The 26,514-nt window shown below is 49.6% G+C and overlaps 1 protein-coding gene across 4 annotated transcripts in view; it reads left to right on the top strand.

Annotated features, from left to right (window-relative positions):
* The window catches only part of PRKN (parkin RBR E3 ubiquitin protein ligase), a 534,115-nt gene that overhangs the window by 116,480 nt on the left and 391,121 nt on the right, over positions 1–26,514 (top strand). The window lies entirely within an intron of this gene.

Raw genomic sequence — 26,514 nt, 5'->3', positions numbered from 1 at the left:
ATAGCCGTTAATCTCTTGCAACGTCCTTCTGTGTTTTCTTTTGTTACCACCCACTTTCAACTGCTCACTGCTGCCTGTTACATACTCTTTTACTTATTTATTTTCCTTTAAATGTTAAAGTGCCTCTGGGCTTTGAGGACAGAACACAGACGCCACTGAAAGCCCCGCTGGAGCGCTCCTCGCTGCAGGCCCTGGACTTCCTCAGCTGCGGGCAGGGCTTCCCTCCTGCTCACCAGCAGGCCCTCTGCGCAGACGAGGCTGTGTTTTCTCCGTCTCACAGGGGAGGACACGGGATGGGAGATTTGAAACATCCACCCAAGGACGAGGCTAACGAGTGGCCGGCCCCACACTTTAACCTGGAACCTCTGGCTCCCGAGTGCTGTGCCTTCCCAGGCGGCCACACTGCTGTGCTAGTCTGTGTGGCGAAGGTTTGACTCGTGTCACCAGCGGATCAGCCAGGTTCTCTGACTCCAGCCCAGTCCTCGCTCCAAGGCTGAGTGTGCGGCTACACCCGGGAAGTTTTCATCCAGCTCTTCCTTCTCCCACTTTCCATCTGGATGAATAGCCATCGTTCTGGAAATTCCAGAAAATTTACAGAATGCATGAAAATTCAGGGCTGCTGCAGCACAGCAACCATCACTTTCCACTGCAACGTCAGTGCTCTGCTGTTCAGGGTGGAGAGAGGGCTGGGGAGGGGGAGGAGGAAGAGAGAGCACTTAGAGTGTGTCTCATACTTTTTAATTCCCTTCAAGGATGAGCATATTTCCACCGTAACAAATAAGTGTGACTGTGAGCAGAGTGGTGAGTCCATACATTCATTCCCAACCACTAATTTATTGTCATCAAGCTAAAAGAAGCTGATCAGTATAAATGTATAACTAAGACAAGCGAGTCAGTAATGCTACTTCTTCCAGATTATTTCACTCCCTTATAATATTGCCTCTTTGCATGAAAACATCCTATATAATAAAAGGCTAATATGCAAATTGACTGAATGGCAGAACAACCAGTCGCTATGACATTCACTGACCACCAGAGGGCAGACGCTCAATGCAGGAGCTGCCCCCTGGTGGTCAGTGCACTCCCACAGGGGGGCACACTCGGCCAGAAGACGGGCTCATGGCTGGCAAGCGCAGCGGTGGTGGTGGGAGCCTCTGTGGCAGTGCTAAGGACCCCTTGGGGATGTCCGCCAGCAGGTGGACATCCCCCAGGGGTCCCAGACTGCAAGAGGGCGCAGGCCGGGCTGAGGGACACTCCCCCCCCACAATGCACAAATGTCGTGCACCGGGCCTCTAGTTAAAATATACAGGCAGTCCTTGGGTTACATCGGACTCTACTTATGTCATTTCATGGTTACGTCGCCATCTCCCATTTATAGTATTTGTAAAAAACAGTTCTGTCATTTCGACGTATGTGCATATGTGCTTTATGTTTCTTATTTACCACAAGTAAATGTCAGAAATTGTTATCTTTCCTTTAAATTTTTTTTTACTGTTTCACTTCATTACTGCTGTGTCTGTGCTCCATGTGAGTGACATAGGTGCTTATGTAGGTGGGTTCCGACTTACCATGAAAATCGAGTTACGTTGCTGCAGGAACGGATCTCCGGATCTCCGTAACCAAGGACTGCCTGTAATTAGTAATGGCTTAGCCTCCAAACTTTACCTTTTCTATGTTAACTTGGTATTGTTTACATAATACTTGAAATTTTCACTAAAAAGACAACACTGACCTTCAGGAAGAAGTTAAAATACTCTGTGAAAATAACCTATTAACCTGACTCGATCTTGGCTTGCGCCGGGTCCAATCGCTACTTATGTGTTTATGTCCGCCCTGATCCCCGCTGAGGCTGCACCTTGCCCTGTCCTGCCTGACTTCCTGTGCGGATCATCTGAGCAAGCACTGAAGCCAGTTGTTGTCACGGTGACCCGGCGGTGTGTGTGGGCAGTGCCCCTGGGCTGGGTGTGGCGGAGGAGTGCCAATATGGATCCAGCTGGACCTGCTGTTGTCACTTGTTTGGGTGACCTCGGGCAGGCCACTCAGCTGTTCTGGAATGTTCCCATTCCCCCTCCCAGTGGGCAGTGTTATTGGTTCGACAGAGGGAGAAAAGCTGTAGCCGTAACTTACAGAGAGGCCCTCAAACTCCTTGGCTCTCGGCTGGAGTTTGCCCTCCTGCTGTGTTTCTCTGCACAGAGAGAGGATCTCCCGTGCTTCCAGGAGGGGTGGAAAGCGGGAGGAGTTCACTGGGCACTCTCTCCTCTGTGAAACGAGTAGATGGAAACGGAAATAATGAACCAGAGACGCTAGTGATAGTGACAGTTCTGATGGAAGGACAGTGATGATGGGAAAATGAAATTAATCTCATATTGAAATTACTGCAGTGGCATCCATTAACCCCCTTCCTTAAACAGAGATGGGTATTGGAAACTGGAAAAAATATATTAATCATGGATTTGCCCAGATTTCTCTGTATTAATCCAGCATGAATGTTTGTATTCAGGCTGCAAATGGCAGTTTGCTAGGTATTCAGAAGTTAAGAGCGATTTAGATTAAAGATGTTTAAAGCTCATTTGTAAAACACTCATACTATTTGAGCTGTTTTAAAAAGATTTGCTTGGCTAAAGTCGTTGAGTCAGAATAATTCTGACACTCTTAATCTTCCCTTTTTACTCAGAGCCTTAGACGTTTTCTTTTCATTTAAAAATTTGAATGACAAAATTGAGTAAGTAATTTACTAGAAATAGTGCAGTAAAGAGCAAATTTGTGCCCAGGGAAAAAAAATTCACTACATTTTAATCAAGGCATCTAACAGCAATTGTTGGACAATTGTAAGACTTCTTTGTGTCTGAACAGAGTTTTTAAATATGCCCATCAGATTATAGTAATACTTGGCAACAGCTATAAAAGTAATCATGGAGAAGCCAGTAGTAAGTAGAGTAGATTTCATAGGTCAAACGATGACCAGTGACCAGGAGAGTCCGGTGCGTGGGAGGGCAGCCCAGGCCGGTGGGAGGCAGATCTGAGGTGAAACACACTCCTGCAAAACACAGACCCCGCCCTCAGTGGACTGCAGGGCTCACCTCGGTCAAGGCCTCCTGCCCTCTGTGACTTTCAGCATTGCATTTGAGGTCAATTTGGTGAAGAGCACTCATATTCTCATAGTTTTTACAACCACTGCTAATTTTTAATTCAACTGACTGTTGTACTACTAGTAAAATCATCAGCTACTAAAATGGAATTCACACTATTGTGGGTTTTTTCTAAAACAGTAGCGAGTGTAGACATCGTAGAAAAGGCTGAACTCTTCTTGGGAAGGTAAATGATCAACGGTGCCCTTTAATTTATTTGTAACTCCCAAATTAGGCTCCTCTATGCTCACTCACATTTGTTAACATGAATGGTTATGCTTGGATACCTTTACTTACTTCACTGATCCACAGACGCGCAATGCACTTGATACACGAAGATGTCCTTCCTGTATCAGACAACGGCAGAGAAACAGTTTATGTCTTGAGTCCATTTAGTTGTGGATTAAGCAACAAATATATTCAAAGTAAATGCATTTGTACTAAAGGGCCATTTATTCACTGGGAAATAGAAAAAATGAGATGGGCTTGTATTATGTGAGCCTGTTTAGAATTCCATCATCTCAGATAAAAGCCACGATTATGCCAGCCTGGACTGGAAGGAGGGAGGGAGAGGGAGAGAGAGAGAGAGATCCTCTATGTTCGCTTCATCTGAGCTCCATGAGAAGAGGGAAGGCGGAAAGATAGGGGCACATCAAGTAAACACAGTCAGGCAAGGCCTCTATCCCGACAGCTGGCTGAGGAATTGGGGAGAAGAATGGGGGAGGCACATTCTGGCCACACAAACCCCAAACTGAACACACACAGCAGCCCCGTCCACAGCCTGAAGGAGTAACTGGCCTCGAGCCAAGACACAGTGAGGAAGCAGAGGCCTGAGGACGTGGCTCGAGCTGCCACCGGGACGGGGAAGGTGACCGCACCTCCAGGCCCCAGTCAGCCGTGTCCTCAGGGACACGCCGCCTGGCTCATGGCAGCTCTTGTGATTCTGCGCTGGAACGGAGAGGCGCGGCAAGCGCTGTGCCCGCCCCGTTCCGGGAGGTGTGAAACGTGCCGCAGGTCAAACCCCACGCTATAAAGGCGGAAATTAGATGTGAGTCAGCCCCAGTAATAATCCCATTTAAGGAGCTACGTACTGTAGTATTTGTAGTATCAGTTCAAGGTGGCTGATGTAATTTAGCAGTCTGCTCTTTGCTTGTGATGAACTGTTGGGAATTATTCCAGTTATTAAGTGTGTTTTCTAATATAGTCAACCTATACATATCCACTAGTGAGTGTTAAGGTAGAACAAAACCACCCATGTTAAATGCAATGGTTACTATTAAAGAGAGAATTATTAGATTTTTATTATTTAAATGTGTTACTGTAATGAAGTATATGAATCCATATGTGTGCATACAATATATATACAAGGTATTCAAAAAATTACCCTATGTCCATAGATTCTATTACATTTTGAAAATGAAGTGAATTTTAATTAACATTGCCTTTATAATTATTCAAAGTATGCATACAGTTTTGGGGATACACTGTATATACTTAACTTGAACATAAGTAACTCCAGGAACAGATATAGCAAACAGCTGAAGGTTTACGATTTAGAGGTGGGCATAGGAAGAGGAAGTTGATTAAGTAATGAAGAAAATACTTAAAACATATATTGGGATGACTATAACCTGTAACTCATAACCAGTTCATGCTAACAATTATTGCTTTCTCTTCACACTGAAGTAAGCAGTTTGCTTTACCAATACTTATATTTTTTTCCTGACTATATGTCTTCCAATTTTATAAGTATACTAGAGGCCCGAAGCACGAAGATACGTGCAAAAATAGGCCTTCCTTCCCCTGGCTGCCGGCACCCAGGGCGCGGGCTGCTTTGCTCCAGCTGCCCCCAGGCATCTGGGACCGGGGCTGCTTTGCTCAGCTGCTACAGCCACCCACCAAGGGTGTGCTCCAAGCCACGCCTCGGCCCCTCGGAGCACACCCCCACCCCTGGTGTGTGTCCGCTGGGGCTGGGGGCAGCATGCAGTCCCCTCCCGCCCACCTGCGTGCACAGCTCCTCCTGAGCCGGTTGTGATGCCCAGCTAATTTGCATATTACTATATATATATATATATATATATATATATATATATATATATAATTACGGCTGGGGAAGTTTCTGTGGTTTTTAATTTCTGTAACACTGACTAAAATTACTGGAGCAGAAATAAATGGTCAGCGCCTCCTACATAGGGTACGATGCCATGCAGTGCCTCCAGTTGTCCAGAGAACTCATCTATTTTTGTCCCTATTACTCCTTCAGTCTGCTTAGTATATAAAATCAGGCCCAGCTGTCATGGCTCAGTGACTGAATATTGACCTATGAACCAGGAGGTCATGGTTTCATTCCTGATCAGGGCACATGCCCAGGTTGCGAGCTCAATTCCCAGTGGGGGGTGTGCAGGAGGCAGCCAATCCATGATTCTCTCTCATCATTGATGTCTGTCTGTCTCTCTCTCTCTCTCTCTCTCTCTCTCTCTCTCTCTATATATATATATATATATATATATATATATATATATGTATGTATGTATATATATTGCTAATGGGGAGTGTGTCCTATTACCCAGCTGCCTCCGGGAGGATTGCTCTGGAGAAGAATGATTTCTCTGTCCAGGCTGTTGCAGTTGCATCTGTCAGAACTGGGAGCCGTGGCCGCAGCGGCTCCCGGGTGATCCCGACAGTCTTGGTCTGTGCTGTGTTAAGGAAGCTGAGGACAGCTAGGCTCCTCCCTTTCCTCATTTGTATACTTTGTTTGGCCACTTAAAATTTACTTAAAACTGGTTTGGAGGATTATTATAAATGCGATTACTTTCTTTTCTGGGATTTTAACGTTTAGGTCAAATTTCAAAAGAATAAGGCCAGCCTCCCCACCTGAAGCCTAGGATCAGAAGGTCCGCCTCAGCGCTCACCCCTCACTGGCCCTGCTGCCTCCCTCCCTCACTTCACACCCCCACCCTGTACTTCACACCAAGCGTGTCAAACTCCAAGGCTAGCCCGGGCCAAGTAAACAAGGTTTACGTTGATGTGGCCGCAAAAAAACAAAAGCTTCAATTTTCATAGAAACGTAGGTTTATTTCGATAGAGACATGCTGAATACAAAGGGCTGAAATAAATGAGTCATTGTTAACAAAATAATAGAACATTTTTTAAAAAGTTAATATTTTTTTCTCGAACATTAACTTACCAGACACGGAATAACTGCACAAATTAATAAGCGTACCGCAAATAAACCTATTTTTCTTGTTCTCCGAAAGTGAAATATTTCCTGTTGCGCACACCAAACAAGTCAGTCCAAGACTAATGACGTGGCCTTTGGCTGCTAGGATATTCGCTGCTAGTATTAGTGGGGAGAAATGGTGCGCCTGCGCATATGGCGCGTAAGGGACATGAATGCAACACGATTATAGTCATCAGTCATTAGTGAACGTTGTAGTTTGTTATTAATAATTATGTATAACAGGATATTATAAAAATTAAGGTATGAAATTTTTATTACAACGTTTGTTTGTATACCGTTATATTGGCTGGGCCGCAAAAATATTCATTGTGGCCGCATGCAGCCCGCGGGCCGTGAGTTTGACATGCTTGCTCTACACCCCTCACGGCGCCGGGCCTTGGTCCCGCGGCTTCCTCCGCCCAGAATGCCATCCCGCCCCTGCGTTCAGCCCCAAGGCCGCGGCCTGGACTAAGAAGCGCATGTATAGTCAGTGTCTGCCTCTCCTGCTGGACTGTTAGCGCATCAGGCCGAAGGCGGGCCTTCCCAGGGCTGCCGCCCTGTGCCAAGCGAGCTGGGCTGATCCTTTCCCGCCGAATCCAGTAACTTCAGTGCTGCCCCAACTTTACAGGAAAAATAAAATGTTAAATTGTCGGGCTGGGGCAGAGACGGCTAAGTAGAGGGTGCGGACAGGAGAGCGGTCTGGGGGACAGCAGTCCCTGTGGGCGCCCCCGAACGTGGGCTTGGCTTGTGCGGGCTCCATCACCCCGGACGCACACTCAGTCCTCAAGCACCTCAGTGATGGCGGAGACTCTGGTTGCCATTCCCTCTGAATGACCCACGTTTGCAGAAATGTCCGACCTTCCCGTCCAGCCACGCGAAACCCGAGCGGGAAGGAGCGCCGGGCTGCGGACCTTGTCGCGCGTGCTGCCAGCGCTTGTGTGAATGTGTCCACCCAGCCCCCTGCGAGCACAGGGAGAACCTGTGTCGGCTGAAATTTAAAAAACAACTTGAGACCCTTCATTAGCGCCGCTGGCTTGTTCCTTGGCCACCGGACACCTGCTCTCCGCGCGGGGCTCTGTCTGGCTCAGCCCAGGAACCCCGCGTTCGGGCGGAGCGTGCGCTCGCTGAGCACCGCTTCTCGGTCGGTCAGGACGCGTGGCCAGATTTGTTTACATGATGTTGCCACTCTTCCTGAATATTTAAATGGCAAGGATCAACAGAAAGAGAATTTGATAAAATGTTCATGTGCCGAATTTAGCTGATCTTCAAAACAAGCTTAGCTTAGGCCTTCTCTCAGATAAACAAACCATGCATAATGCATAGAAGCTCTTCTTGAAACACTTTTATAGACATATCCATAGCACAGAACATTGCAAATGACACATTTGAAAGCCATAACAGTAGATACGGCGCCAGGACGCAGATGTCACTGAGCGAGCAAACGTGTCCCGCACAAGGGTCGGCGTTTGCTGCCCTGCGGGCAGTGTTTTACCCAGACACCGCCGTGTTTACAGCCATTAGTGCTTTATTAAAACGTGTGTATTTTAATAACATGGTGTCTGAGTTACAAAGGCAGCTCCTCACTGTAGGACCTCGCTGGGGCCCGGGGCCAGGGCCCTGCCTCTGGGGCCGTCCTGCCCTGAGCCACGCGGCTCAACTCATGCTGCACAGAAGCAGCCCTCGGCCCCTCCAGCACGTCATCCTTTCATGCCCAGCCCTCGCTTCCCACACAGCGGTCCGACTATCGGACCCACAGGGCAAGGACAGCGCAGGCCTGGGTCAGCCCAGCAAGCTGGGGTTCCTCCCGGAAGAGTGCTCTGGTTGACACTGTTTTCTCCCACCACAGCGTTAGAGCTTGCAGTCCCAGCGCAGCCAGCACCAAGCGCCAGACACGGCAGCGTTATGTGCTCAATAAATAGGTTTACTTCCTCCCCGCAGACGGAGCGAGCTCTCAGGCGGGGCTCAGAGTGCGTGTGGACACACGGATGTTCCCCACTCAGTGAAGACACGCTGATCCGCCTTCTCCCCGTGGCCTTTGTATGTAAAGCCTGCCCCACGCTGACATGCTAACGTCACCTTCCCGTTTCCACGTGTATGCCCCATTTCTAAGCTCTGTTTGCACGGTCTCTCCCAAGGCCCGACTGGAGCCCAGGGCTCATTCCCAGCTTCCTGCCTCTGTGGCCCGAGATACACCAGCACCGGTGAGCGCACGCAGCCCTGCCTGCGGCCCGACAGCAGGTCCGGCCCTGCATCCTGGGCTGGCCTGTCTGCTGGTGATCTGACCCTCTGGATTGGCCCTCCCTCCTCATCTTGACCCCTGCAGCTCCCCTCCCTCTCTCCCGCCCACCCTGACTTCTCCCTCCCCACTAGCCCCCTCCCCCAGCAATCCCACTGGCACAGAAAGAGGACCTTCCCCTGAGTTCGGTCAGCTGTGTTGCCGCAAAGTCGTCCTCTGTTGCTTAAAATATTCTGGTGAGTTCTTTTCACTCTACAAGCAATTCAGAGTTTTTGCGTGTGTTTGCAGTCCTTCCTAATCTTCCTCAGCTTGGGGTTCCCACCTTGTCCTTGCCCGTCCCCCAGCCCCCTTTTCCACCCACTGGATGGAGAGTGGCTCAGTCCCTCCCATGGCACTCTACCCATATTTATATTCTAGATGTTTTCTTCTTATTTTTTTTCTTAAACTACTTATAGATCATTTAAAGCATAATTTTGATTTTTCCCTTTTGTTCAAGATTAAAAGGCTTACTTTGTCTGTAAGTGGTTAAAATACTTACACTATCCTCTTACTGTTTGGTTATACTTTTCTTGGATTCCATTTAAATATCGTGGTCTGAGATTTTCCTCTGCTTTGGAATTTATTGAAGTCTTCTATGTGATCAAACATACATTTGATTATTATAAATGCCACATTGGAATGAAAGAAGAATGTATGAAATTCCCTATAGAATACCCTATTCTGCACTGAGAAATAATAGTCCATGATCTATTCTTATAAATATATTTATATTTTATGAAAGTTATCTGTTAAATATTAATCAAGCTTATTCCATTGTATTTTATTTTTGTAGCAAGAAATATAATGCACAAAACTATGTTTCTATATATAGACCCCTTTAATTCTAAGTCCTAGTTTAGTAAATAAACAAATTTATGCAGCACCGCACATTCTGCTGAAAGGATCACTGTCCGGGGTCCGGGAGCAGGTTCTGTTGCGTGTACCTGAGCAGGTTGGACAAAACCCACTAGTTTACTTCCTGGGTGTCTTGTGTGTTTGTGACACGAGAAACCTGGACTTGGTCATCACCAGGTGTTTTCCAATTCTCTGAAACGCTGGGGTCCCCCCTTTCCTGAAAACGTATGTTACCTTTCACTTAGAAGTTGGTTTTCAGTTTTTTAAAAAATCATTTCACGTACAGTTTTTAAGTGGAAATAGTAATGTGAAGGAGTGTGCCATAATGAAATGTGCACTTATTCAACTCAAGGGAGAATTATCCGGCGTGCTGTTTGCCCTACAGTGTCCGTGTGAAATTTTGCATGCATGGAATGCCTAATTGTGTGAAATATCCGCGCCATGCTGCAGACCTACTGTGTGACTGCCACCCCTGGGAGAGCCGCACGCGAGCAGAGCCCACCGCGCCTCCTTCGTCCTCGTGCTGATGGTCCTCGGGCTCCGAGAGCTACGCTGTCCCGGCGTGGCTGCTTCACTGAATGGTGGTCAGGCTGCTGGGGGCTCCTGAATGTGCTGCTGTGCGCGTCCCCCATGGTCTTTCTTCCTCCCCCTCTATCCAGCCAGGTGGGCCAGCGGAGGAATTTCCAGAGCTAGTCTGCTTCTCTTTTCCCTGCATTGCAACAATACACTGTGCGTCTCAGCCCCAGGGAGCCAGGGGAGCTTGGGGGGCTGGGCGTGTTCCTCTGCACCCCAGCGCGGGCTGGGTCAGCTGTCAGTGACTCTTCTTCAGAGAGTGCTGCCCTGACAAGGAGGCCCAGGCCATCTCGGCGCTGCTGGGCGTCCTTTGAGGCCTTGCTGCCTGCCCTTCACCTGCACTTCCCTGGCGACTGCTCCCCGTGCACAGGCCCGAGTTTGAGGAGCTTAATTAACTTAACCGAGCCGCAGGCTTGAGGCCGACTCCAAGTGAGGGCTAGATGGAGGTGCCCTCTCGACTGGCTTGACTTTTCTAAATGCCATTATAACCTCACTATTCAGTCTTTGCTAATTCAGAACTTACCCTTTGGAGAATGGGAGGAAAAGTATAAAAAAAACCTACTTAACAAAATAAAAATATTTACAACATTTAAAAAATAATATTCAGTATACCCAGAGGAGCATAATTTTTAAGTACTTTTAAGGCCCTCATTTTAATATGTTCAGATGCTATCCAGACAGTATATTAGTTGCATATTGTTGGTAAATTTAGATAAAGGTAAGATTCAATGCAAATTGACTTGTTATCGTACCTTATTCAATCCTTTGTGTTAGAAAGCATTTGAGCCATTTTAAAAGAAAGCAGACCCTAAGATTCAGTGATGCCTCCTGCACAGTCACCTGGCTACGGTTCCCAGGATGGGAATGTGCTGAGAACCCCCACCCCCTGCACCTTCCGGAGGATGGCGCTCAGCCCCCGGACACTCGGCAGCACCTAGGCCAGTGATGGCGAACCTATGTCAGAGGTGACACGCGAACTCATTTTTTTGTTTGATTTTTCTTTGTTAAATGGCATTTAAATATATAAAATAAATATCAAAAATATGTCTTTGTTTTACTATGGTTGCAAAGATCAAAAAATTTCTATATGTGACACGGCACCAGAGTTAAGTTAGGGTTTTTCAAAATGCTGACTCGCCGAGCTCAGAAGGTTCGCCATCACTGGCCTAGGGTGACAGTTGGGTCGGACAAGGAAGAGAGATGAGTCTGAAGTCTGGAGGGCAGAGTGCGAATGAGATACTGCCCGACCCTGCAATTGTCAGGGCTGCGGACATCCCATGGGCCTTAGCATCGCTGTGAGCAAGCCTCCCTCCCATCCCGGCTGTAACTGGGAAGAAAGCAAGCCATCTTCTTACTAACCCAGGTACTGTTTATAGATAGAGTGCCAAGGGCAGTCTTTTTTTAAAAAAAAAATTCTTTATTGTTTAAAGTATTACATGAGTCTCCTTTTCCCCCATTGACCTCTCCCAGGCCACTCCCACCCCCTAGCACATGCCCTCACCCCCCTTTTGTCTGTGTCCATTGGTTACGCACATACGCATGCGTACAAGTCCTCTGGTTGCTCTCTGACCCTCTCCCCCTCCCCTGCCATTTGTCTCTGGATCTATTCTTGTTCATCAAATTATGTTCATCCTTATATCCCACATATGAGTGAGATCATGTGATATTTATCTTTCTCTGACTGGCTTATTTCGCTTAGCGTAATGCTCTCCAGGCCCATCCATGCTGTTGCAAACGGTAAGAGTTCCTTCTTTTTTACAGCAGCGTAATATTCCATTGTGTAGATGTACCACTCATCTGCTGATGGGCACTTAGGTTGTTTCCAAATCTTAGCTATGGTGAATTGTGCTGCTATGAACATAGGAGTGCATATATCCTTTCTGATTGGTGTTTCTAGTTTCTTGGGATATATTCCTAGAAGTGGGATCACTGGGTCAAATGGGAGTTCCATTTTTAACTTTTTGAGGAAACTCCATACTGTCTTTCACAGTGGCTGCACCAGTCTGCATTCCCACCAGCAGTGCAGGAGGATTCCTTTTTCTCCACATCCTCTCCAGCACTTGTCGTTTGTTGATTTGTTGATGATAGCTATTCTGACAGGTGTGAGATGCTATCTCATGTTGTTTTGATTTGCATCTCTCAGATAATTAGTGCCTTTGGGCATGTTTTCATATGTCTCTCAGCCTTCTGTATGTCCTCTTTTGAAAAGTGTCTATGTCCTTTGCCCATTTTTTGTTTGGATTGTTTATCTTCCTTTTGTTAAGTTGTGTGAGTTCCTGTAAATGGTGAAGATTAAACCCTTATTGGTGATAACGTTGGCAAATATGTTCTCACATGCAGTGGGCTTTCTTGTTGTTTTGTTGATGGTTTCTTTTGCTGTGCAGAAGCTTTTTATTTTGATGTAGTCCCATTTGTTTATTTTCTATTTAGTTTCCAATGCCCTAGGAGCTGTATCGGTGAAGAAATTGCTTCGGCATATGTCTGAGATTTTGCTGCCTATGGATTCTTCTAAGATTTCTATGGTTTCACATCTTACATTTAAGTCTTTTATCCATTTTGAGTGTATTCTTGTGTATGGTGTAAGTTGCTGGTCTAGTTTCATTTTTTTGCATGTATCTGTCCAATTTTCCCAACACCATTTATTGAAGAGACTATCTTGACTCCATTGTATGTTCTTGCCTCCTTTGTCAAACATTAATTGAGCATAATGGCTTGAGTCTATTTCTGGGATCTCTGTTTTGCTCCATTGGTCTATATGTCTGTTCTTGTGCCAGTACCAGGCAGTTTTGAGAACAGTGGCTTTGTAATATAGCTTGATATCTGGTATTGTGATCATTTCAACTTTGTTCTTCTTTCTCAATATTGCTGCAGCTAATCAGGGTCTTTTTTTATTCCAGATGAATTTTTGGAGAATTCGTTCTAGATCTGTGAAATATGCTGTTGGTATCTTAATGGGGAGTGCATTGAGTCTATAGATTGCTTTGGGTAGTATGGACATTTTAATGATGTTGATTCTACCAATCTATGAACATGGCAGCGTATCAGTCCTTTTTATAAGGCGTTGTTTTGTGTAAGATCTCTTGGGAAAGCTGGTAGGCTTGATACCGCACACATTCTGTCCGAGGCCTGTCACACGCAACCTGGAAGTAACATAGAGAATGTCTCCAGGAGCAGACAGTCTTCTCAGTTGCCAGTTATTTCCGTGGCGGAGGCACATTAGGCCTTTGTCACTTTTAGGAAATGTCACAGAGCCCAGGAGCTAAGGAGGGCTGGGGACACCCCCCTAGCTGACTCCAGGAGCTGCAGAAGCAATGGAATACTTTCCTGAAGGTCTCTCAGTCTTGACGACAGATGTCTGGGTCTCTGGGTTTCTAGTGTCTTCTCTCCTGTTGTGGTTGTCCCCATCTCCACACTCTTCAGTCCTGAATAACATTCATTGCGTTGATAAGCGTGTATCGGGCGCCGACAGTCTGCCAGGTGCTGTGCTGGGCCGCGGGCACAGGAACGCGGCTTTCCCACAGCCTGCCACCATCAGGTGGGCGAGAGGGAGAGTCAGCCATGCGGACACGGGATGAGAGCTCTGACAGGGACAAGCTCAGGGTGCGGAGGCCGCCCTTAGGAGGAGCAGCTCATCTGAACTTAGCTCAGACGGGACCCTTGGGGACGTCTTCCAGGTGGCATCTGCCTCGGGTGGGCATTGGGTCTGAAGGAGGTGGAGGAGGAGAGACATTTCGGGCAGAGAGAGTGAGATCTGCAGAGGTGGGGGGGGGGGGTGTGCCCGCTGGCAAGGATAAGGCCTGAAGCAGGGAGCAGTGACGGGAGGCTGGGAGCGGGGAGGGGCCGGCTCAGGAGGAAACGTGCGCTGTGCCCAGGACTTGGACCTGCTCCCAGACGCACTCAGAGCCGCCAAAGTATCTTTAAGTTGGGCATGTTGGAGTCCAATTCCTCTCTGGCGGTAGTAAACACGCGCTCTTGAAATGTTGCTTAATAAGTGAGGGGTGAACAGACGCAAGGACACGCTGGGCTCTGACTCCGCCTGGACGGGGAGCGTTCAGGAGCCTCGCGCCTGCTGCCCGGAGGGCCGGCGCTGAATGGCAGGAGCCGCTGAGGGCTGCTGCTCCCAACAACAGCCAGCTCAGAGCATCCTGTCCTTTACAAATAACGTCATGTCTTCCTTGTGTCGCACTGCGAGTCCTTCACTAGCAGCCGCCTCCAGGAGTATGTGCGAGGCTGCTTGGCACTGACTCCCAGGACTCGGTCGCTTAAAGGGCAGCGGTTTGTGGACGGTTCCAGAACGATTCCGCAGATGGGTGCACAGCTGGGAGGAGGTGGGCACACAGACCAGACCCAGGGAGGGGCAAGTGCAGGGGGGCCCGGGGCGAGAGGGCGCAGGGGAGACTCTCACCCCAGGAGGGCGAGCGGTGTCCGGAGGTGCAGAGCGTGGCGGGGGCCTCAGTGGGGAGAGGTCACTGCGGGGGAGGGGCCCTGTCAGCAGAAAGGGAGGAGGCATCATTTTTACATTTGCTTAAAAATGGAATACGGTGAGCAATCAGATGTTTATCAAATTGTGGAATTACATAACATACAAGAAATGGGGGCTCCCACATCCAGTGAGCTAAGAGGAGGCAGGAAACTGCAAAGCTTTAGCCACGGTAACCGAGGCACCTGTGGCCTCCCTCGGCTTCGCCAGACGGCGACTCTGGGAGGTGACCCGGCTCTGTGAGGTGACCCGGCTCTGTGAGGTGACCTGGCTCTGGGAGGTGACCCGGCTCTGGGAGGTGACCCGGCTCCGGGAGGTGACCCGGCTCTGGGAGGTGACCCGGCTCTGGGAGGTGACCCGGCTCTGCGAGGTGACCGAGGTCCTGCAGTGAAGACCATGCAGAGCCAGGGCGGTCCCCTGGAGCGGAAGCGCAGCTCTTTCTGAGCATCATAAACAGTTGCTATGAGACCGCTGGGCGCTGATTTCTGGGCGCTGCTTCCCCGGTCGGCGTTTGGAGGGTTATGTTTTTCTGGGTTTATCACACCTGAGACTTTGCTTCGCCATTAACTCCTTTTCCTATGTCTGGAAGTGCAGTTAGTTTTTAAATATATTTAAAATAAAAATTTTCTCTTGATGACTTGCCAATGTTATTTATTTATTTTTTAATATATTTTGATTGATTTCAGAGAGGAAGGGAGAGGGAGAGAGAGATAGAAACATCAATGATGAGAGAGAATCATGGATCGGCTGCCTCCTGCACGCCCCACACTGGGGATTGAGCCCGCAACCTGGGCCTGTGCCCTTGACCAGAATCAAACCCGGGACCCTTCAGTCCACAGGCCGACGCTCTACCCACTGAGCAAAACCAGCTAGGGCATGACTTGCCAACTTTAAATTCATTGGGTCTTTCTTTATTAAGCATCTGCTATGTATGAAACATTAACCGCACTGCCACCTTTGTCAGTCTGATTGCACGCTGCATGGAGGGAGGGCGTAGTGCTAACGCCAGGGCGTCAGCCGTGCTGTCTTCCTGCTGAGAGCCGCTGTGCCAGCCGAGCTAAAGAAAAGGTCAGATGCTTTGGACTTTATCCAAGTCAGCCATTACAGCATCAATAAAATCAATCTGGAAATATACTGTTACATGTGAAATAAGAATACATATACCTGTACACATAGGAATTTCCTATCGGATTCCAGCTAAAGGAGGTTTGGAGAAATGTCAACGTCTTTGTTATGAAGGTGATTTCATTGTAAACCCAGACAACAGCAGATCAATGTTCAAATATAGTTGTCATAAAAGTACACCCTTGAAGGAGTAAGCATCATGGGAAGCGGTGAGTGCTCTCCAATCTTCATGCACACAATTATGGCTACAATGTATCAGCTGCTTCCACGCCGGCGCCCGTTCTATGAGGAACTCTTAGGTATAATATCTAATATAACCTTCATGACAGTCCTATCCGAGGGAAATTATTTCTGTTTTTGCAGAAGAGCAAACTGCAGCTGCTGTGGGAAGTCACCTGCCCGCGACCAGCGAGCAGGTCTAGAACTTGAACCCACGTGTCCCTGACTCCTGCTGCTTGGTGTGTGCCTGTGTCTGCAGAGAGAGATTTGTTTTGTATGAAACACTGATAATCTACTGAGGAGAACAGTCTTCTAAATGAGTGCACGTGCGTGGTCTGGTGTTTGGAAAAGTGGGGCCTTTTCCATGTGAGATGGAAACCAGGTTTGGCTCAGCCTGACAGTGATGAAGAGGTGCCGTAGATCCAGCTGCGTGAGCGGCCTATTACTGTCACCAAATACATGCTCCTATTATGTAAAATCCATTACCGAGGATGTAGAAGCCGCCCATGCAAGCAAACATAAATTTACTTTTCCATCGGCAGCGTTCTCTGCAATTTATCATTTTAATCTATACTGTTGAGACCTAAACATTTTTTAAGAGGCCTTCACCCACATTAAGAGCGCTGGAACAAAATCAGGATGTTTCAGGAAAACTCCTTAATTTGTATCTATTTCAGAGGTTTCTTTAATTATTAGAATTCGCTGATGAAAGAGCCTGTGGATCAGGAGGCTGGTTAATCCTGACTAAGTAGTACCCTAACTAACTAGGATGTGTCTCTGCATTTGGTCCTCCAGGGGAAATAAGTCGGCGTGAGGTTGGTTTAATGCGGGATTCAGGATGTGTCCGGATTCGGGAATGACTTGGTACCGTTCCCGCTGTGTGAGGGCGAGGGGAGGGGCGTCTGAAGGCCGAGTGTTTGTCGTCACCACGGCCACCCATTAGTCGGAAGGTCTCACTGTGCTCCAAGTTTCCAGGCATCAGCTCCTGTCCTTGTGGTGACTGTAGGAGGCACTGCATTAACCTGCTTTTCATACCAGGCCAAGAAAGCTGAGCGAGGTCACCCAGGGGTTCCGGCCCAGCCCAAACTCCGCCGCCATCTTCCGTTCTAGCGCTCAGTGTCTCCCAGCCCTGGCCACCGTCTGACTGCGTAGCTGCTTCGGACCCCACAGTAGTTTCATTTGAAATATTTTGTCTTGACTGGCGGAGTTTAGATTGTAGCCGCAAACCAGGGGGGCATTCCGGGTGGCTTGAGGGAGTGGGGGATGGGGCGGGGGATAAAGATGATGTGATTGTAGCAAAGGGCTCAGGAGCCCGCTATCCGGGTAGGTGCCCTGATCGGGAATCAACCATGACCTCCTGGTTCATAGGTCGACGCTCAACCACTGGGCCAGGCCGGCCGGGCGTGCGTTTGCCTTTTTTAAGGAAAAGGGGAACACAGGGGACACTCAGCCTTCTGTGAGAGCAGATGGGAACACCGCTCGGCTCTCCTCTTATATCCCCCGAAGCCTCGTCAGCCTGTGTGAGAGCATGGATGTCAGCAAGACTGGCCGGCCAGGACAAGGACTCACGACTCCGCAATGGAGAGCCTTTTGCCAAACCGTGTTGACCTCTGGGGTCAAGCTTTGTAAGCTGCTGACCAGGGGGTTGGCGCTCAGATTTTATTTGTTTTTCTTAAGTGGCTGCTGGCCCTGGCTGCGAGGGCCGGGCCGATGGTGGCACCGCCAGCGTCTACGCCAGTCCCGGGCCGGCCTGCCTTCCCTCCCCGCCCCCAGCATGGTCACGCCTTCTCCATGTTCCTGGAGGGCCCTGTGCAGCTCCCTGGATGCATGTTTACATGGGCGCCAGTGTGCTTATCCCAGGACCCGCTCCCTGCGGTGCCTCACATGTAGCTCGCTTCTTAACGCGTGTTGAGCATGTCGTCTTGTAAGAGATTCTCCTGTTGGTGGGAGCGTGAGTACAATGGCCATTGAGGAATCGCTGCCCAGCGTGTGATACCCTGTGACCCAGACATCCCACTGGCAATGTTCTGTCCCACTGGCATATGCGAACAGAAGACAATAGTGTGCCCTTCTCAGGGGAGTGTTTTCACCGTGGAAACCCGAAGCAGTGGAAGGCAGCCTCCAGGAAGAGTGTTTGCATAGGTTATGACACGTGTGTGGGGCGGAACGTCGTTATGTAATGGAAGGAGTTCTGTGATGTGTTGTTGAGAACTTTCAGTGTGATACCGCTTTTGTTTAAACAGAGTAGAGATAGACATGTTTGTGTATACACTAGAGGCCCGGTGCACGAAATTCGAGCACGGGTAGGGTCCCTAGGCCTGGCCGGCGATCAGGGACGATCGGGGCCTCCAGCTACCGGCTGGGGCCTTCCTTCCCCAGCTGCTGGCTGCAAGCCGGGGCCTTTCTTCGTTCCGCGCCGCCCCCTGGTGGTCAGTGCATGTCATAGCGATAGAACTCCCAGTCTCCCCATCAAACTCCTGAGGGACACTTTGCATATTAGCCTTTTATATAGAGAGATTAGAGGCCCGATGCACGAAATCTGTGCAAGGGGCTCAGCCCCTGCTGCTGCCGCAGCTGCTTCGGCCCCCGTCCTCCGTGGCTTCATCTGGAAGGTTGTCCGGAAGGACATCCGGTCTAATTAGCATATTACACTTTTATTGTTATAGATTATTGTTATAGATAGATACGTATACACACATGAATACAGGGTGAGGCAAGAGGAGGGTTACACTGTGAGGACATGAGACAGTTTACCCTGCATCATTGCTTATTAGCATGTGCCATATGAGTAACTGTAAACCTACTTCGCCCCACCCTGTATACACATGTATGATATATAGCTGGTATACACATATATGTGATATGTACACATACGGAATACCACAGAGTGTAAAAGGTCGGAGAGATGTGCGCTGAGCCCTGAGGGGTGGAATTCGGAAGGTGTTGGTGGGGAGGGGAGCACTTCCATTTTAAAATTGTACGCACTAAGAAAAACAAGAAACTATCCACTTACAATCTGAGAAAAAGATGAAACAAAGTTAAAACCTGGAACGGGCTGTCTTTGCTGTGGGAAGCGATTCTGCCGGAGATCTGCGTGGACCGCCTCCGGCACCGCCCGCGCTTTGCAGTCAGACCTGCTCTCGCGCATCGAAGACTGAGCTGGGGCCTCTCGCAGGCCTGCGGACCTGGTGGGTGAGACCAGGCGCCGTGTAAGGGCAGGGGGGTGGCTCCCAGTGCCCAGCGGCCAGTCCCTCGGGGGTGGGGCGGGCATCCCTGTGCCCTGGGCAGCCACTGTGTCGCTAGCTCTGGGGACGAGGCCGAGCGCCGCGCGCGAGAGCAGTTTCCTGTTCCGAGAAGAGGCCACCACATTTACTCTGGTTTTCTACACTCACATTAAATCTACTTCTGACCTCCAAGGCAACAATTACCTATTTTATAAATTCATTAGTTGTACTGAGTCGCATTTTTAAAATAGCAATGTCCCTCAGCTACTCTGGTGATTTGAAAAATAATGGAAGCGGCTGTGTCAACATATTTTAAAAACGTCCTGTGCAAATCCCGTTATCGTCTCTGACCGCGTTTTAATGCTGTAAGCAAAAGCCGCCCTCACCACCCCTCCAAGGGATACTTAGTTCATCACGGGCTTTGAATTGGAGAATGTCCCTAAATATTCATTTTTTCCTAAGGAATAAAGCAATGCTGTAACTTCCTAAAACATATTCCAGTGGCTTAACTACGAAAATGACAAATTTATGCCCTCAAAACCTGCAAACGCAATGAAATCACATACAACATATTCTCGGTTGTAGAATTTACATTATCATTAATGATTAGTGATGAAATTTGACTTTAAGGTTTTTAAGGAATATATGCCAGAAGATTTTTTAAAAAATAGTAAATATGACTACATAAAAATTAAGATTTCCTCTAAGAAAAGTGATGTGAACAATGTTTAAGTGATGCACTGTTTTATTTTTATTTATATATTTATGTACTTATTTGTTTTTCTCATCACCGTCTATGACCTCTTCCTCTTCCACCCCCTCCACCCACAGTCACCACACTGATGTCCATCTCCATGACCCTGAGATGTGATAAACTGTTTAAAAAAAGAAACAGTTTAAAACGTTAAAAAACTTTAAATACATATGCTAAAGGGGCTAAATTCTTTAATATGCAAACAGTTCTTCCAAATTTATAATAAAAATGTGCCCAGCAGGCAAATGAGCAAAGACTGCAGACAAAGCGAAAGAAATCGCAGTGCCGGGCTGTCACAGGGCCCAGGCTGGCTGGCCGTCGAAGAACTGTGCCCACTGAGCCTCCTACCGCCGCCTGCGAGGCTGCCCGTTGCCCACACCTGTCCACACGGCGCGCCACGGAGCGACCTGACCTGTCACAGGATGACCCTTCACCGTCCCCCTCACTGGGACCCGGCTGAGAAGGGCCCTTCTTTCCTGCAGGCCGTGCCCACCGCCACTGACGCGGTGGGTGACCTCCTACCTTCCTGTGGCAGCAACTAGCTCATTCTCGCTTCCTTCTCCCACAGTCCTCTGTGCCTGGTCGGTTTGGCTCAGTGTTTGGAGTGTCAGCCTGCAGACTAAAGGGTCTCAGGGTCCATTCTGGTCAAGGGCAGGTACCTCGGTTGCAGGCTTGGTCCCCACCCCGGTCTGGGTGTGTGTGGAAGGCAACCAATGGTTGTGTCTCTCACATCCACCTTTCTTCTCTCTCTCTCTCTCTCTCTCTCTCTCTCTCTCTCTCTCTCTCTCTCTCTCCCCTCCCCCCCTTCCACTTTCTCTACAAGTCAATGGGAAAAATATCCTTGGGGAGGATGAACAAAACAAAACAAAAAAAGCCCCTTGCATTTGAGTCTCCTGTAACAAGACTTTCCACCCACAATCCTTCCCGTTAAAGTTGAATGTGAGAAACCGGGTGTGTTTTCCGGAAAGGCACTGACAAGGCTGTCACCGTGGGACTGTATTTGACATCGGTTTGGAAATATTAGAAATGCAATTAGATACAAGAATGTAACTACATGTGTACAAAGTGAAAATGTTGAGGTGATGTTTCATTATTTGCAGATTCATGGTTTTAGCCCAGAAAAGCCCAGAAAGTATTACAAACAGTAAGGGAGAGTTCAGTGTGGAGAGTGGACAAAGATTAATGGACAGGAGCTCGGTAGCCTTGCCCTCTGTAGACGGGACCCGGGTCAGGGGCCAGGAAGACCCTGTGCCACAGGAAGGCTGGGTGCCCGCTGGGTTCTTCCCAGCCAGTGGCAGGGACAGCAGCGTCCTAAGGTGGCCCTTCCCAGGGAGATGCTGTGCTCTGACCCGTAACTGTGGCTCAGGGCCCCACTGACATTGCCAAACGCCCATAGAACTTCAGGGAAGCATAGGATTCCCTCCCTTCCTTCCTGCCTTTCTTCCTCCCTTCCTCCCTTCCTTCCTCCCCTCCCTCCCTCCCTCCCTTATATCTATCCTTCACAGGATTTGATCTGCATTGTAGTCTGATGGCTCTCTCAATTTCCTATACCTCCCTTTCAATTTTTAAGCATAAAAATATATATTTATATATAACATTTATATAACATACATTTTCTATACTCTCCTAATATATATAAAGAGCTAGGTGCTGTCATGACCAAACGGGCGACTGGTCACCATGAAGTGCATGGAGCATCTCTCGGTCCCCCCCTCCCCTGGCCCCCGAGCCACTCACCATGGGGGGGGGGGCGGGCTGGCGGCAGGGCGGAACTGGGGACTGCTGAGCGGCAGTGGCGGGCTGCCTTGCCAGGTGGCCATGAGCTTAGTGGAGCAGTCACCCGGGCGCGAGTTTCACGAAGCAGTCACAGGGCGGGGGAGTTTCGCAGAGCGTCCAGTGGTGAGCTTCATGGGGCAGCAGCAAGCCTCACGGAGCAGTCGAGGGGCAGGGGGAGCCTCACGGAGCTGTGGAGGGGCCGGGGGAGCCTCCTGGAGCTGTCGAGGGGCGGGGGGAGCCTCACGGAGCAGTCGAGGGGCTGGGGGAGCCTCACGGAGCTGTGGAGGGGCCGGGGGAGCCTCCTGGAGCTGTGGAGGGGCGGGGGGAGCCTCAGGGAGCAGTCGAGGGGCGGGGGGAGCCTCCTGGAGCTGTCGAGGGGCCTGGGCGGGGAGCTTCACATAGGGTCGCAGGGCGGCAGAGGCCATGTGACGGAGGCCAGGCTGGGCCCAGGGGCCCTAACTGTGCAGGTTTTGTGCGCGCTGGGCCTCTAGTCTGTTTAAATATAAGATACAAATATTTAAAGTTTACATGTAGCTAAATTCACTTTTTTTATGCAGTTCTGTGAGCTTTTACACACGTGTAGGTTCAGTTAACCTCCACCACACACAGGACACAGGACAACAGCCGCTCCCCAGAGTCCATCCCTGTTTTACCTCAGAGGTGTGTCCCCCCAAACATCCCATCAGGCTGCTGTCTGCTTCCCAGGGGACCCAGACGGACGGGTCAGGGGCCTGGGTCAGGTACGCGGAGGCGGGTGATGCTGGGGTGCGTCACGTGGCCTGGCCTGGCCCACGCTGCTCGTTCCACCTGAGGTGCGTGGTGTTTGTGGGCAGACACTGACTGCCAGGCCCACAGCAGCCAGGCTGGGTCTTGATGGCCGGGATGGCGCACATCAGCTAAAGCTGAGCTCCAGCCAGCGGAGCTGCGGCCCCCAGTGCGGGGTGCGGGCTCTGGGCCTCGGGGTGCAGGCGCTGGGCCTCGGGGTGCGGGCGCTGGGCCTCGGCGCGGCTGCGCCCACTGGTGTCGGGAGGACCGTCTTTCTGCTCTGGACGTGCATTGGGCACAGTGATGGTGGGGCCTACCCTGCGAGCTGCAGGCTGGGAGCCCAGAGCCTGTGCCGCTCCTGTGGGCACCGCTGTGGGCTGTGGGCTGTGGGGCTGTGGGCTGTGTGGCCGTGGGCTGTGGGGCCGTGGGTAGTGTCACTGCTTGTCTGCCCTGCTTTTGTTCATCCATTTTACACAGCGCACCCAATCGGCGTGTTCCGCTGTGTTTTATCTACGGCTTCCTTTTGTTGTTCTAGAAAGCCCTTCTAACAACTACAGAGGCCCCGTCACCCCCGAAGCCACAGGGACCCATCCAGCCCGCGCTGCGTGTCACGGGGCCCCCGCTGCCGGTGCCGTTACGCAGACTGGCCCCAGGCACCTCGGGGGCGGGGTGGGGAATCGTGGTTCATAGCAGGTTCCTGGGTAACCATGGCACTGCCCACGGGCTCTCAGCTGGATGTGCTTCAGGGGCCCTCCCGGGTGGAGGATGGGTGGTGTGTGATGGTGCGCTGGGCAGAAGGCTCTAGAAAGGTGTTATTCGGTGCCAGGCGGACACACATAACAAGTCGTGAGAGTGTGAGGTGGAGAGAGCGTGTGCACACCCGTGGACACTGTGCGGCGAAGTCAGTGCCTGGTGAGCAGTGAGCCGCGGCGAGGTCCGGCCGTGGGATTGGACCTCGTCGTCTCGGAGAGAAGACGGCCACACGCCCCCTTCACCCCGGTCTGCGGGCAGCGAGCCCCGTGGCTCAGTAACCAGAGGTGAGGCCCCGCGGGCCGTCCTTCCGGGCCAGGCCCAGGAGAGCGGCCTCCTGACTCTCAGCCTCAGGAACTACTTTAATATTTCTAGTCCGAGGACGGCACGTGCGGTTGTAAACCTGGATACCCCCAGCAATATGGACATAGCTTGTCTGTCGGGCCCCGGGAAGGGCACACACAGCAGAACGTGTTGGGTTTTGTGGAAAAGCATGCTGATAGCTCTGTCATCCGCATTTCTGTGGCAGGTAAAGTAGCACACTGGTCATTAGCCTACTATGCCCTCATTTGAAAAAAAAACAATGTTAGTTAAAGCCGTGCGCTGAAAGGGCTGAGGAAGTGACGGCGAATGGAGGCGCCCTCTCCTTGGCATGAGACGTGTTGCTGGCACTGCTGCTGCCAGCGGTGGGTCAGGTCCCCGGGCTCCCGGGAGCGCCCGCACCAGGCCAGGCCATTGGAATGGGAGCGGCTCTGGAGAGCGAGGCTGCGGACAATGGGCCCTCTCCGCAGAGGAAAAGTCACAGGTGACAAAACTTAATCTGTTTTGTTTTTCACGGACAGTAGAAGAGTTTAAAAAAAATTATCTTTGCTGTTGAAATGGGATTTGGTGGTTTGTCACTAAACATAAGTCACCTGAAGAGAAGTACATTGTGTGGAAAAGGCGTCTTTGAACCATTTCCACGGTGGCCTTACCCGCATGGGCCGGCGAGCCTGGGACACGCGGCCGCCCCTCCTGGCGGGCCATGGCGTCACAGTGTGGCGAGCAGCAGCCCATCGGGACGGTGTGAGTGGGAAGTGACGTGACTGTTCCTTTGGCGAGAGATCCACCGGCGGCCGGGAGGGCCACGTGAGAAGGAGGAAGAGGTCATGGCGACAGAGACAGAGAGAGCAGAACAGTCCTCGCTGTGTGTTGGAGATAGAGCCAGGGGCTTAAGGGTAAGAAGTGTAAGGGAAATGAATAAATTGATGAGGATTCCTAAGTTTGGAGCATGAACTATCCCTTGCTGACGGTCCTTGTTCGGAGAAGACGAGAGAGGGGCAGGCGTGGGGAGGGAGTCACGTGTGGTGAGCGCCTGCCGCATGTCAGACATGTGTCACAGTGTCACCCAGCCTGTATTTACGAGCCGTAGTCTGTGCCCGCGACGGGGGATAAAGTAACGAACAAAACAGACGCAGATTCTGGTCTCCAGGAGGAAGTTTGTCTGGGACGCTAAGCGCCTGGAGAACAAGAAAGACGGAGGAAGCGTCAGGTGTGCCGAGGAGAGTCCAGAGGACGTCCCCGAGAAGTGGGCCTTTAAACAGAGATTTACAATAGTAATACATGGAATAATGGAATCATAGCAATCACTCAAGAGTAGTTGGGCTCAGTATATTTTTTATTTATCAGATTTGCTTATGAATTTGCTAGGATTCTTCTAGAAGCTGGTGATAACAGTAGCGGTTAGTGTATTTGCTGCTTGTTTTAACACAGAGTTATCTATATTACAACCCTCGTATGCAGTACACACAGATGGTTCTTGTGACCTTACTGAACAGCGAGAAATTAGGCAAACTCACCGAATCTTTCAATAAAAGGGTCGTGTTAAAAAGGAAAAACTGGCGCAAACCAAAGAGAATAGCGGTATTTCTCTTATTCTGCAGTAGAAGCAGATGCAGCAAGTGACTTGTCACCTTTCACTGGAAATTAAGAATGACGTGACCCCAGGCACAGGTGAGCACTCTATGCTCGCCCCCGCCTCCCACACAGGCCAGGCACCTGCGCTCCGTAACGCGTGGAAAGGAGAGAAGAGAAAAACAACGAGAAGCGTTACTTTCTGGAAGTAATTCGCCACAGCCGTTGCCTCATCAAGTACACGTATACACTTCCACATCATCAAAAATGGTAGCAGCTATTTCTGCAATCAATCTAGAAATAATAAGCCGGGCCTGTTTCTTTATTAACTTTTGTTCTAAACATAAAAATATATATCTGCGAGTATGTCAAGAAAAGAAAAATATTGGTGGTCCTTGTATTTTCTTTCAGCACTAGTTATTATTTGGAGTTGTCATCTTAAGAAATAACATAATAAAAATATTGATACACAGAAATACATTAAGATATATTAGTCACCATATAGCCAGGGGTTGCGGATAGGAAGAGAGAGTGAAAAGAAAAAAAACGCGAGTGTGATGTTCTTGTGATAACTTTGTTAAATTCTTAAATATCATCATCATAACTCAATTTTAGCGGATTTTCAAGGACACACAAAACTTATCAAAGAATTTAGCCAGGAGTAAATTTTCGTATAAAACTCTGTATGGTGACAAAATTTCCATATCAGTATGTGCAGGTGAAGTCAATTTCCATGTGTACCCTGCCTTCAGCACTTAACATCATCTAGGTAATAAGTATAACATTAGCATTTCTTCTATCTTGAAATTTTTTAAATATAATTTTTTATTGATTTCAGAGAGGAGGGAGAGGAAAAGAGAGATGAAACATCAATGATGAGAGAGAATCATTGATCGGCTGCCTCCTGCACACTCACCACTGGGGATCGAGCCTGCAACCCGGGCCTGTGCCCTGACCGGGAATTGAACCGTGACCTCCTGGTTCATAGGTCCATGCTCAACCACTGCGCCCCGCCACCAGGCCTATCTTGAAATTTTAAAGAAATGCCTTCCTTACCTAAATAACACCTCCAGAAAAATGGTTTTGCAGCTTGATGTCCTTGAACACAGCGGGCATTTGTTGACCCTCTCCCTCTGACTGGATGTCCTGATCCATTTCTTTGGTCACCGTTGTTACTGAGATTACTTACGCCAAACACGGAACGGCAGCAGGTCCATTGCAGCTTGAGCACAGCCTTCCCCTATGAAGTGCTGTGTATCTGTGCTCTTACTTCTGATGTGAGCGATCATTTCTTTATGTGGAGAAAAGGCCAATCTCTTTCCCTCCCTGCTTTCAGATCCCAGGGTACCTGGGGATTGATAAGAGCCCTGGATGAGTAAGTGTCTCAGGCCTGCCGATGCGATGAGGCGGAGAGGCTGGGAAAGCACGTGGTATGCAGCAGGCGTCTCTTCCCTCAGGTGCTGGGGGTGCGTTCACA

This window comes from Myotis nattereri (assembly GCF_964212035.1).
Source record: "Myotis nattereri genome assembly, chromosome: 6".
Lineage (NCBI taxonomy): Eukaryota > Metazoa > Chordata > Mammalia > Chiroptera > Vespertilionidae > Myotis > Myotis nattereri.
Note: the sequence above shows the minus strand (reverse complement) of the source record. Positions and strands in the feature narration are given on the sequence as shown.